The sequence below is a fragment of the Phalacrocorax aristotelis genome, chromosome 7, assembly GCF_949628215.1.
Source record: "Phalacrocorax aristotelis chromosome 7, bGulAri2.1, whole genome shotgun sequence".
NCBI lineage: Eukaryota > Metazoa > Chordata > Aves > Suliformes > Phalacrocoracidae > Phalacrocorax > Phalacrocorax aristotelis.
This window is the reverse complement of record NC_134282.1, coordinates 14,489,003-14,502,813: the sequence shown is the minus strand read 5'-3', so window position 1 is coordinate 14,502,813 and position 13,811 is coordinate 14,489,003. Positions and strand designations below refer to the sequence as shown.

Genomic DNA, 13,811 nt, shown 5'->3' with positions numbered 1-13,811 from the left:
GCAAAATTCTTTGTGTCTGTACTTTTAGGGCAGCATTTCTTGCTTATTATCCAAACTGCAGGGCTAGATTCTGCTTTAAATTGCATTAGCCTAGACTTAGAAGGATTCTGCCAAAGCCAGTGCAGTTGCTCCAGATTTACACTGATACAAACACGTGCTGAATTCAGCTCAGAAATAACTTAGATTTGTGTGATATTTTCTGAGGAATTCAATGGTATCATAGTCTCCATCTACCCTAGGAACCTGGGGGCCTGCCCTTGGCCACATCCCAGATCCTCACTGGAGCAAGACCTTGGCATTCACCAGCCTTTCTCCCCTCCTTTTCCTTGGAAGGGAAAGCTGGGGAATGTGTGCTGGATGGAGCTGAGGCACATTTCGACAGCTGCTTGGTTTGATGAAGAAACAGTGAAGACCTCGGGGCACAGGATGGCACACAATGGCACACAGTCAGAAATGCAGCCATAAAATGAAAGCTTGTGGTAAAACTTTGTGTGAAGCGTAGGTCTACGAAGTGTAGAAAACTTGGCCATTGTGTTTTCTTTAAAGCCTCTGTAGCACATGCAGCAATGGGGCAACATCAGCTCTATGAAAGAGTGAAGGCGGGAGAGGGGCTTAGCCCACCCAATCTCTTTTCTTCCCTTCTGAGCTTTGCAGTGTGACAACAATACCTTGGTGACTTGTCATTTTGTACAGAAGATTCCTCACCTGCTGTCACCTTACCCAGGGTACAAGCAGTGCCTTTAGGTATAACTGACTATGCCAAGGAGTACAGTCACAGTAGAATTATGGACAAAACTTGTAAACAGACATTTAGAAGGTTATAAATTTGTGTATAACCTCACGTAGAGCGAAGAATTCAATGTGTGCGTAAAAATGTATTTTAGGTTACCTGAATGGTCCAGGAGTGAACTTACCTGTCGAATACAGGTCATGCAGAGGGTCGTGCAGCTTGCGGGAACAAGAAGAGATCATGACAAGTTATGGGGAAAGAAAAATGGAAACATACTGGTGAAACATGAGCAAGCAGGTTGGCTGTGAAGGAGCATGAGGATGCTTCACCTCGCTTGGAAAACAAAGGTGAGGCTAACTCCACTTCCCCAATCCTATGGTTGGAAAATGTGTGAGTCTGTATTTCAGATGATTATCCCAGTGATGTCATGTCTTGATTTCTCTCTCCACCTCTTAAATACAAGACATTTTAGGGGGAATGTAACTGCTTTAAAGTGTTTCATTTGCTCAGTGTTGAATAATCTTCCGAATATAAGACTTTCAACTTTGTCATTCGCTTGCATCATTGTTTCTTCAAAGCATCTCATTATTTCAGAGGCACCCTAACTCCAGAACAATACAGGGTAGGCTGAGATCTGAATGAGTTTCACGCTTTCCTAAGTGCAAATGGTTCCTCTTGAACTTAATGATGAAAACCTTGAGGGTGGGATTCTGATCTTAAACCATGTTTTGTTCCATAGGCATGAGCAACAGCTCACTGAAATTTCTTTAGTGGTAAGCCATTTATTTACTGAAAATAGAGTTATCCTGTTGTTTTTGAAAGGGAGCACAAGGCTGTGCCAACTTGTGACAGTAGCTTGCTCTTCCACTTTCATGGTCTTTAGGGAACTGGGTTGCTTCTTGTGTGAATGACTACAGATGACAGATTCCAGATCTTATTCTTCTGAAGCTCACATTTTCTTGTCTCTGAGGGGCCACCTGAAGTACTTAGAAAATATGATTGTTTCAGTGGAGAGGGAGACTCCCATAAATGTGAGGAAATGGAAGACATTTATGGTATTTATCTAATAAATAGTTCTCTCGAGCATAAGATAAAGCTTTGTAAATGTAGGGAATGCATAGTTTCAATAGTAAAATATCCTAATTATTTTGGCATCATCAGGGTGTTTTTTATGAAGGTGGATGTTGTTCCAGGTCTTAACTCCATTTGGTTTAATTCCAGGAGACACACAGTCTGTGTCTTTTTGCATTGCAGTGTTACTCTTTCCTTTTCATAGCCAACTTTTTTCCCCTTTCTGAAATGCGTAGCTTGGAAACGAGGTCCTTTTAATGAAGCTTTTGAGTCCCACAAAATATGATTAATCTGATTAGTGGTTCAGACTCTTTTTATGCTTACATTAACTAACACAAAGAGCCCCCCTACAGGTTAAAGTTTAAATGTGGATTACCAGATAAAGCTAGTCCTGACGAGGTTTCTATGGTGCAAGGAAAAATTGAATTTGCCTTTCACCTCATTTCAGCCTTTGTCATCCTGGTTTTTGCCCTTCTCCCTCATTCACAGTGAGGATATTAATATTGCAGTAAAATCTTTAAGCAATTATGCAGATAGCTTGGAAAAAGCAACACACAAACACAATAAGAAAAGCTTAACTGAAAAATGGACCCCAGATATTCATTAAAACCAGATGGCAACATTCCTAGCAGCATAACTTTGGATGTTTGGACTAAATTTGTATTAATGTGTCACAACCAGATGACAAAAATGAACCACTGTCATACAATTGTATGTATGTATTGTACTTTATATTTACAAAGTAGTGAAGTATAGTAACTAGTCCATGAATGTCTTTTTTGATAAACTGCTAAGAAAGGCTATCCTTTCACACACAAACACATCCATCTTTAGATAGCATTCCTCTGTGGGAGGCTTGCCTTCAATTTAACAGATAATGAACTTCTTCAGATGAATCAGAAAATTGATAGTGAAATGAAGTTTAGTATTTTGCAGTGCAGCATCTACCCATACAAGGATGTTTATAGTTTCAAAATGTGGTTTATTAAAATTGCTCATTTTTTTAAATTTCTTATCAGTCTAGTAACTCTAGCTAATTTTTATCCCTAATCACTTTATTTTCCAGATTATTTTTATTATTGTTCCTTTAGAAATGGCTACCGGAAATTGGAGAGAAATAGCACCTGCAAATAACACTTAATTAAAAGCATGATTGTGTACAGGGGCTTCCTATATATTTCTCTCTGAACAATGAAGATGGAAAGGTGCTTTTTCTTTTTTTATTTGGCATGCTCCATATGATCCAATAAAGCATGACTAACATAGCACACCAGCCAGGGTAGACTACAGTCTCCCCTCAGTGAACACACATAATTCCCATTACTGCTAATGGGAGATGCAAGTCCCTACACAGAGGCAAGAGGGATCTTATATGTACATGTCATACATATGAAAATATCTGGCAGGGAAAGAGGTATCTAGTCCTGACAAATTGCCAGGAGGCATTTTGTTTTTCTGTTAATTATAGTAATTATTTATCATGCATTAAAATAGTGCCCTAAATTTGCATGGCACTGTGTGCAACACAAATAAGCTGTATTCACTGCTGAAAGGAACATACTATGAAAAGATGACAAACAAGCACAATGTGAGGCATTGGCGCATCATCTGGAGCAACAAGAAGTCATGATTCACTTCCTGGAGATAAGGATTTTAAAAGACTTGAAGGGCAAGAGACCTGTCCTGGGACAGGGGGCAGTGTGAGCACAGCTGAAGATCCCTAATCTGCCAGAAGTAAGGTGAAGGGCTTGGGAAGAGCCTAGGAAATTGAAATCAGAGGCTGGGAAGGGTCAGCCTGCCCTCCCGGGAGCAACGGAATGGGCTGTGAATGCCGTTGCTGATGAGAATTAGCAAGGGGATCAGAACAGGCGATGTGCCTGCAGTGCAGGGAGAAGGTAAGATCAGCAGCAGCTGAAAGGCAGGACTGAAAGAGAGAAAGCAGCAGTATAAAAGGTGAAAGATGAAAGAGTTTTGGCTAAACCAGATGGAAAGCCAGGCAAGTGCTATAGAGGGCAGTTTAGCCAGAAGCCTAAGGAAAAAATTCTTTTCTGTGACAAAGAGACAGGGACACTAATGGTTCACCACTGAGTATTATATTAATCCTTGCTTATGTAGCCTTGGCCTTTTCCTATTGTTCGTTCTGTCTAGACCCAAGAAAGTCCAGTTTTTGTCCTGTTTGTAAATATGTTTTATATGATCACACATCTCTGTCTCTGTTTTATGTCTGTATCAGGCTGTGCCCTATAGGTAGTGAATCTGCTGGCCAGTTCCTATAAACTTTGTGGAAATTGGTGCCAAGGGAAGATGTGCTATTGTTCCCTCTGTGGGAAAGGCTTCTTAAATACCAAGAGTCCTTGCAGGACAGAGAATGTCTCACCTGGGACAGCACTTTCCTTTGGAGCTTTGCACTTCCTGAGGTCCCAGGGAATCTAACTATGAGTACAAAGCCAGGGGAGAATACGCATCTTTCATTCTGCCGCTCATGGAAGTACTTGTATTGTAATTGAAATTGAATCTGATTTCATGAAATGTTTATGAACCTGGAACTATTGTATAAAGTTTCAGTCAGCTGAACTGCAATTTCATTCACATGTTTATATTTGGGGAGGAGCATGGGCCTTCAAATACTGCAAAAAAGAATATTTTTTTCCTTTTTTTTTTTTTGACCTTTGAGTTGGTCTAAGATCGGTTACTGGAAACTCTTGGGTAATGCCCAAGATCAAGAGGAAGTGTTTGGTCTCCATTGTCTCAAAAGAAGTAGCTACAAGCTTTCAGCCCTTGCATATTATCTTTGAATCAGTTGAAAAATAACTGATGGCAATAAGCAGTGGCAAGACTCCCGAATTGTCAGCTGAGGGCTTTGTTATGTATTCTTTCCCCCAGAAGGATTACCCAGGAGAGTGCAAAGAGGAGTGCAACTGCCTAAGTGCTGCTTAGAGACATTGGAATGTGTTTAATTCAGCAGAAGCTGAAGGCAGTTAGAAAGCTACACATTCATGTCCATAAGGAGAAAAACAGCAGACAGATACTATCTGAGGACCTTAGATTATGTGGCTTCTTGAGCTACTCTGGAGATGCAGGTAGTTTAGAAAAATCTCTTGACCTTTTCAGGGTTCCTCCACCATGATGGTTATATGTAGCTGTGTAAAAATGATAGGTAGTTTACAGCTTGCCTTCCCTGGGGTGAAGCTGATTTACAACATACTTTGTGTGTAATTTGGCTATAGAGAGACAGTTTTACACCCAGCTTTTGCTTTTTGGCTATGATGAGGACTGTAAAAATGCTGTGATCCTGGAATGTGCATGTTCTTAATTTGTTTCTTCTTGGAGATACAGGCTTTGCTGAGACTGTGGTGGTAGGCTGAGGTAATCTCTGACCTAATATCTAGACCTAGACTGATTAGATAATCTTCTGAATGAATGCATATTTATTTTCCTGAGTCAATGGAGTTATTGTGTCTAAGCCAATCCTGACTTCCACTCAGTGGAAAGATTGGGCAGCTGCTTCCCTTCCTCCTCCTCCTTCTCCTTCCTTGAGGTCACTAATGCTTCAACTTAATCATGCATTGAGAAATCCTGAAGTAGCAGGTCTTGGCAGAGATCTTAATTATTTTCTGGAAGGTAGACAGGCACACATCCTTATTTCTCTGCTTCATCTGTCCAGCAGAGCTCTCTTATATAACAAATCCATATACTTAATATAGCCTTTTCCATACTATCAGCACAAAGTGGAATTCACATAGTTAGCAAAGCACCGAGGCCTCCCTGCTTTGATATAGTGCAATTATTCAGGATTCCTTCAAAGTTCTGTGCTGGCCGTTGTGAGCCCTGGACTCAAACAAGAAAATGCTGTGGCTTCATGGCCTTGAAGATAGAATTTACCCTTTCCCAGAGGAGCTCGAAGGCTGGTGATTTTTGACTGTGGAAGGGAGGCTCCAGGCACACCCTTGCATCAACAAACCAACAGATTCAGTGCAAGTAAAATAGGTCCTGCACCCTCCCCTGTGAGCCTGGTTTTATGGGAAGAGCAACAGCATTATTGGCACTAGGCTATCTCTGCTTGTCCTCTGCCAGGTGCTCTGACCTCTTGCAGCATGGGTCTCAGCTGAAAGGCTGCTTATATGTCTCTGACAGCTGCTTACACCACTGATATCAATACTGTCATACTCTAGGGACTGGATCAACATGATAGCTCCTTGCAGCCACCTGCAATCAATATCCATTATCCTCTTACCTTGGAGGGCACAGTGCTGGTGCTGAGCTGACCGCTCATATATTGGACCATTTGGTTGGTAAGGTTAGATAACATGGGGAATAATGTCGCACATTTCATTAGCTGAGGATGGTAGGCAGGGGTTTTTTATTGCATGAGCTGAGTATAGGGCAGCTTGATTTGTGGGAAGGCTTGGAATAAGATCACCATCCACCATAGACCAAGAAGGACCAGGACTTAAAGTAGGCTGAATTGCTTCTCTTTTCTCCACATATACCTTCTGTCCATCAAAACTTTTAAATTTCTACCCAGAGAACTGACATGGTGGATGCCTTGTGGACCATCCTTAAGAATCCCAGGTGGCAACAGTAATTAGAGCATATATTGTTACTGTGCTTAAATTTTAATATCTATTTTTTAAAAAATTAATTACAAGGTTCTGTTTATTAACTGGTATTGCCACAGCAAAATAGAAATGTATTATTTTGGAAAAGAGCTCCAGCATATCATTGATGCTGATATAAGTATACTTGTAAAAGCCTAAGCCCATTACCCTGAATATTCACTAATTATTGCCTCAGTGAATAATAGACATTTGAAAAGTGATTTATATTATTGAAATAGAACAGAAACTACAACAACAGCTATGTTTTCCTTTCTCTTTATATATTTATATATACACACACACATATTTTGCATGGATAATGACAAAAAAATTGTATCTATACATGGAGAGTGTGTGAGTCTGTCTCCCTGTTGCAGAGGAGAGAACTGTAGATTCATTCATCCTGTCCTGATCATTAATTTAATAGAAAAGTTGACCTGGCCTTTATAAAAGTAATTTGCAATACAATTGTTTTTAGAGGGGTTTTTTGTAGATTACTTTGGAAACAAACTGATAAATCTATTTGAATCTGTCATAGTTAGTGAGTTTAAGTGGTGTTGATATTACTTATAATGTTTTCGGTTACAATTTAGAGGAATGGTCGTATGTTTGTGAATGCATATATTTACAGTTAAAGAGGTGGGGAGCAGAATTTGAACTTCTCTTTTTGGTATTAGGAGAGAAAATAATTAACTCAGCTGTGGGAAAGTTTGTCCAAACAAACTTTATTGCCAGTAAGTTAGCGGTGTACCTTTCCTTCCCCTCCCCCAAACTGTTGATTTTTTTTTTTCCTATCTTGCCTTTTTTTTTTTTTTGTCAGTTTGATATATATTCACATTTCTCAGCTGATGTTTCTTATTAAATTACAGACACATGTTGAGTTGAATCATTAAATCTCACAAGCTGGAGTCCAGTTTTCTTGCATAAGAAAAATCTCTTTAGACTCTTTAGGACAAAAAGCATCATGTATTTGAGTTCTCCAAAAGCATTTAATAAAGCATGAAAAGATATGACATCAATCCCACTAAAACACAAGAGCAAATGAATGCTGTTACTGTAAATCTTTACATCAATCATGTCCCGGACTTTCGAAACAATATAGTTTTGTTTGCATTTCAGAAGTGACAAACAACTCTTCTGACTGGCTTAACATAGTCACTTTCCATTAGTCAAGACCAGAAGCAAGTCAGAATTAAAATGTGGCCCTTGGTTGCCAGGCAGCCGAGTTGTCTTGACATGGTGGTTAGTTTCCTTTTCATCGAGTGACAACAGTGAAATGAAAGAAGTTTTGAAAAACTTGATAATGGTTTTCAAAGGAGGAGGATAATTGGTGGGGCTAGCCTGTGCAGCTCTGTGTGGAAACTTTCGTCTGCGGTAAGGGAAGACTGTCACTAAAAATTTAAACTCTTGTACACAAACTTGACCTGGAATCTTCTCCAGGTTTTCACTGGTTCATTTGTAGAACACTTCTCTCAGCCCAAGGGGTGCTGGGATGAAAGCGTTAGGACAGATGGGTAAAGCCCCAAAGGAAGAAAAGAATCAATAGTTGTGATTTAATCCATCAGTGAAAGGGAGGAATTAAGTAAAATCTTTAAAATGGGGAATTTGTAAAAGATCTTTTGACAGTACCTATAGCTGAAAATAATTTATCATCTGATCAGTGTTGAAAGTTAATGGCATTTGGACTTAGAAAAGCATATTTTTGACACATTTTGCCAGATACTAAGCAATTTTCCTGCTGTTATTTTTGATATCCTCTAGACAATAGATAATTTAATTCAAACAAATTTCCCTGAGATGACAAAAACCTAAAGCATAACAGGATGATCGCAAGGTAAGCTTTTGCTGCTGCTGTTAATAATGCAAAAACTAATGGGACATTAATATTAATAATCATATAAGTTGATATGAAGTAATATTTGAGTTAAACTGTTATAAAAGTCAAATGTATGCATAGCTGTCCATATCATTCATTTGTTAAAAGAAAAGGGGGGTGGGGAAGAGAAGCTCAGCAAAATGTACCCATAATGAAAGAAGGGACCAATTAGGGTTGGATTAACATTCATGGTTATTTACAGTTGTTTTTGTACTTGTTCTTGTGCTCTGACTTCCTAAAATTTCACAACCCAAAGATTTAGAAAAATGGGGTTGTTTAGACGCGAGGTGCAATGAAGTGGCTGCAGCCATTGTGCAGACACCACCTCTCTCATTATACCCTCTCAATCAACACTCGGCACACAGGAAACCGCAATAAAGCCCATCTGCCACGGTTAATCTGCAGGCAAACCCACACCCATGTCTGTGCCCGTTACTCTCCAGCCTTATTATTCTCAGATCCAAAGCTTCATAAGGGATCAGCCAAAGTCCATTAAAGTAAATAATAGCTAGAAATGACAGGCTTAGCAAGGATTGGGAGGAAGTTGAAGACCAATCTGAGCTGTGAGCTCTGATTAATAGAGAAAAGCATTAGGAGAAAAGGGGAGAAAAATGACCTCAGCCTGCTCCAAAGAATTCCTGAACCTTGGTTGTTAGGGCAAGTGCTACCATCTGAGACGTTAGTGATCCTTGAATTTCCTTCACTTTGATGCAGCTCAAATGGGAAAATTTTGAAGGTTCAGCAAGGCCCCAGACCTCAGCTGGAAAGCCGTCTGGAGTCAACCCTGTCAAAATTCTCTTGTGGAAAAGAAAGCCTTTATTAGCTAGATTGCAAAAAAAAAAAAAAAAAACCAAAAAAAAAAAAAACCACACCACCAAAAAAAAACCCCCAGAGCCTCTAATAAGAAGAGAATGTATGCTATAGATTGCATATACATTAATTATTAGAGGGTATTTAATTGTTTTCAGCTGTATCTAAATGTGTGCAAAAGATCTTTTAAAATACCAGCCAGAGTATGTTTAAAAAACAAGAAAGGGCACAAAACCAAAAACCAAACCAAACACTTTCTCATACTGTTTTTCTTTGTTCAACTTCATTTTAAATACAGATTCTGTTCATTGACAATTGATAGAATGCCCTGCTAGGGAGGACTGGTAGATAACATTGATGCTTGGGAGGATGTTGCATGTAATGGTTGCTCTCCATTTTCTCAGCCGTGTGTTGTACATGAACAGATTATAAAGAAACCAACACCAAGTCATCCCTGCACAAGGATTCCTTTTTCTAGTGCTAAAGAAAATTACTTCTCTAAAAACAGGAACTTGGGCAATTTGAAAATATTTTCTGCTGTTTCTTTGCATAAATTACCTACCTCTCTTCCAAGTATACGGTTTGAATATGGTTTATTTTGATTACTGGGGAGCATGTATTTACTTTTACTGCTTTTTAAAAATCTACTGCTTTTTTACTGCTTTTTAAAAATCTGTTGTGCAGTTAAGATAGTGCATGTGCCACTGCACCTTTGCAACTTCAGCTGAGCAAAACCCTGACAGCACAGAGCTTGTAAGTGATTTTAGATCAAGCTAAGGAATCAGCATTGAACTGATCAGTCTCAGACAGCAACCCAAGCAAAACTATTCAGAAACATCTGGTGCAGCTGTACAGGTGTTTCTCTGTCCCTGATGATTTTTTGGGGGAAGATATTGATGATCTGAACGAGTGGATCTTGTCAGGGCAACTCATGTGATGATACATTCCTTCTAAAAGTTTATGTTACAGTATGCAGTTTTCATAAACAAAATGGAGAGGATAGTGGTTAAAATGATGACACTGCCACGATATTGCTGATAACTTAGCTGATGCCCCGTTCATGTGCATGTGATGCAATTTTCATATTTTAATCTTAAGTAGAACCAGAAATGACAATTATGAAAAGACAAAATAGATACCACCAACAGCTGTAATTGCTATCTACACTGCTCAAGGATGGGCAAAAGACACAGTAAATCAATATTAAGATCTCTACATACGCAGGTATCACAACAAGGACATCATATAACATCATTATAACAAAATCCTAATAAAATTTAGACAGTTATTCCAAAGAATACAGGGTAAGCATGGAGTGTGTGTGTGCAGCTAACTAGTTCTCTGTAGCTTCAGCTGATGTCTTAAGAGAAAAGAAATGCCTGACTGTAAAAAGCATAAGTGTCTTTCCATAGAAAAAAACCCATGTATTTTAGGAAAAACATTTTGGTTTTTAAAAAATAGATGGATACCAGTGACAATGTCTTTACTAGTGACTATTTGAACATTTCCCTGTTGGTCATGTAGGAACTACAAGATTGTGAAGGACGTAGTGGCACTGTCATTCTTTTAAAATAAGAAAGATATAATGCCTCTTTTTGTCCTGAAATGCAGCTGGCATGTTTTTGTTTGGAACTGCTCAAACTGTGTGCCTTCTTAAACAATTCCATATTAAAAATTAAAAATATTCTCATGTTCAAGGAAATGTACATGATTTGCAGTGGAGTGGAAGCAAATAATATTATGATGCAGCCTGTGCATAAGGTTTTGTAGTAATTAAAATACAATGAAATATGAAAATGTTGAATGTAAACAAGATCTGTATGCCACTAAATATTCAATACACTAAGATAACTGGAAAAAAGCAACAAACAAACTGAATATGGACAGAAAAAGCGAGCAAAATGTTCTACGTGTCAACTTCCTATTAAAAAGAACAAATAACCTTCTTTGCTTTTTTCAAATTATTTTAAAAACAGCACTATGGTATTGCACGATAATACATAGAAAACCTGCATATAAAGCCTGATTTCAGCTATAGCCTTTTAATACGTTTTTATGCAACTATTAACTTTTCTGCTTAACATAAAACAGAGTCATCCCAGCACCTCTTGGCATACATGCGATGTTGACCAAGGTATGTTTCCTTTTGACTACGCTCAGAGCTATCAAACGCAGTTGACTCTACTCATCTTTCCCCAGTATTGGAAGCAAAGACCACGTAGCATATCACAGGTACCTTGGTTAGTTTTCTGTACTTTTCCTCACTGAAAGCGATGCGTTTTCACATATACTGTTTCTCTTGTTTCCAAGCATAAGGCTGGCTAATACTAATTATATGTACAGTACCTTCCTCTAAGATCTCGGCCTCACACTGGAGACACATTTGGTTTTGAATATAGACCTCATCCAATGAATAAGGAGGAGCCAGAACTGTTCAGCCATAATGTTTTCCATTTGTTTAATGAAGGTATAGATAATACTATAAATTTGAATGAGTTTTGGAATTCATTAGTTTACACGGGAATAGAAATAATAATCTCTCAGCAACATTCAATGAAATAATCCATCAATCAAAAGAGTCCATTGCTGGAATCAAACACCTTTCTGTCTGTGAGAATTTAAAAAAACAAAAACCAGATTGTGGCATTGAATCTGTATCACTCTGTTTATTACACAGGAACTCAGTTTACAGTTTCCTCCTATGTTATTGGTTAGCCTCCCTGGGATATTTTCTTGCTGGTTATACACTTAAATATACCTGCAGTCCACAGATATTCCTATAAATTTTGTTTATTTTACTCTAAGCTCCTTATTCCTTACTAGAAAGAATATTTTTAATGAAAGCTTTAGTGTAGGCTTTCTGCTTATAAACATGAATTTTTACACGCAGAGGCAGAGATTTGCCCAATTTCAAAATATAGAGAGAATAAAGACTTGTACACTTCCATAATTTTATATGCAGTTCACCAAAAAGCAGTGTGGTTTTTTTCCTATAAACCACCAGAAGATTGTATTTTCTATAGCACAGTCCACGGAATGATGTCACCTCATGTTTTGTTTAACACCTGGCATGCTGCAAAATCCAATATATGTTACACATAACTGGACAGTTTTAACGAGCGACTGTCTGGGTCCACTTCAGTATGGTGCAAATGTACAAACTGCAATTCTGGTTAAAGTTTACTTCTTTTGGTGAATTTCTGCAGGAAAAAACCAGCCTATGCTGGTAAGATGATAATGCTGTATATTTTTAATAGAAAGAGTTTTCTCCCCTCAGTGAACAGGTACTGCATGAAAATGGAAATATATCAATTTCAAACAAAAGCTAATAACTGTAAAATATCCTGAGCAAACTTCGGCATAATTTGGGGAAGTTAGGGCCAATTCACTAGCTATAAGGCATCTCTGGCCTTTAGGTTCCCTAGCATTTTTGACACCCATCACCTCAGGGAGCCAATTCTCACTTTGCCCTATTTACTCGTTGCAAACCCCACATTTCTCATTCTATTACACTGCAAGTTGTAAGTACAAAGCCCTTTTCTTCCTTTTTTCCTCCCCTTCTTCCTTATCCCCACTAGCAGAGAGCCTGCGCAGGGCATTATTGTTAGAACCATCAGGAACTTTTGCATCTGCTCCCTTCTTGAAATAGAAGGAAAATATAAATATTTGGCACCAGGATAATTTATTTATATGGGAACAGAAATTCGTTTTAGAGAATCCATGTCAAGGACTCCCATGAGTCTTTTAGACACCCCAGGATTACCTCCAAGAGAGCAGGGACTTCATTTCTACTGTAAACACGCTTGCAGTTCACCACAAACATGTCAATAACGGTAACAAATAGCCCCACTATGTCTCATACATAGGGAGCCAAGGGAAGTGTGCGAAAGCTATTTTTAGAGATGAAGCAGGAAGACTCACTTTACTTCATGAGTAACGCAAAGATTAAAAACACAAATATTTTTAAAATTGTACACAAGTACGGGGGGGTGTGTGTATCAAAAATCTGTGGGAGTAAAGGGGGAGAAATAGGAGAAATGAAGCACTATTTATCCTGCCATTATCGTACCAGTCTGTGTTTCTTTGGACAGTAATCACGGGACCCAGATGCTAAGGGTAAGTGATATTTTCCCACAAGCAGTTTCTGGCTCGTTGGCAGCTATTGTAGGCAGTTGTGTTGGCAGCCCTGGAGCTGCCTCTGGCTCTGTTTTGTGGCTTTGCTCTTGATGGGCTGCCTGGGCTGCCCTGTGCTGCTGGATGCCATTTCCCTCTGTCAGCCCATGGGCTTTCTGCAGCTTTACACTGAGCAAATCCCCAGTGAAATGGATAAATGGGCTCTTCTAAGGCAGAAAGGGAATCTGTTTCCTGGCTGTTGTAGACATTAGGTGAATTACTACTTCAGGTACTCAGGAAAACTTCATCCATTTTGCAATTTTTGGCTTCTCTAAGCTGCAATATTGGTCACAAATGCACAGCTATGTACAAGCTCAGGTGTTAGTTCTAGCTTGTTTCCACCAGCCAATCCCCCTCCCCCGCCCCCTTCCCCCCGCCTCTTTTTTACTGTGTCTTTTTTCTCTGCTGCAGTATTCTGTGGTCTTTTGCAAACTCTTTCTTTTAAATTGTACCGTATTTATGAGATATTAACAACACCACACCATCAGAAAGTAAATACAGTATCTCAAATATGACTGTAAGAGTAAAAAAAAGACAAGTTCTGTACTTCAGG

General features: G+C 38.9%; 1 long non-coding RNA gene across 1 annotated transcript; it reads left to right on the top strand.

The window, feature by feature from the left end:
- The first annotated feature begins 890 nt into the window (after positions 1-890).
- On the top strand, positions 891-11,314 carry LOC142059504 (uncharacterized). Its single transcript, XR_012661387.1, has 3 exons — positions 891-1,077; positions 8,161-8,233; positions 11,177-11,314. It is a non-coding gene; the product is annotated as an uncharacterized LOC142059504 (long non-coding RNA).
- The last annotated feature ends 2,497 nt before the right edge of the window (positions 11,315-13,811 follow it).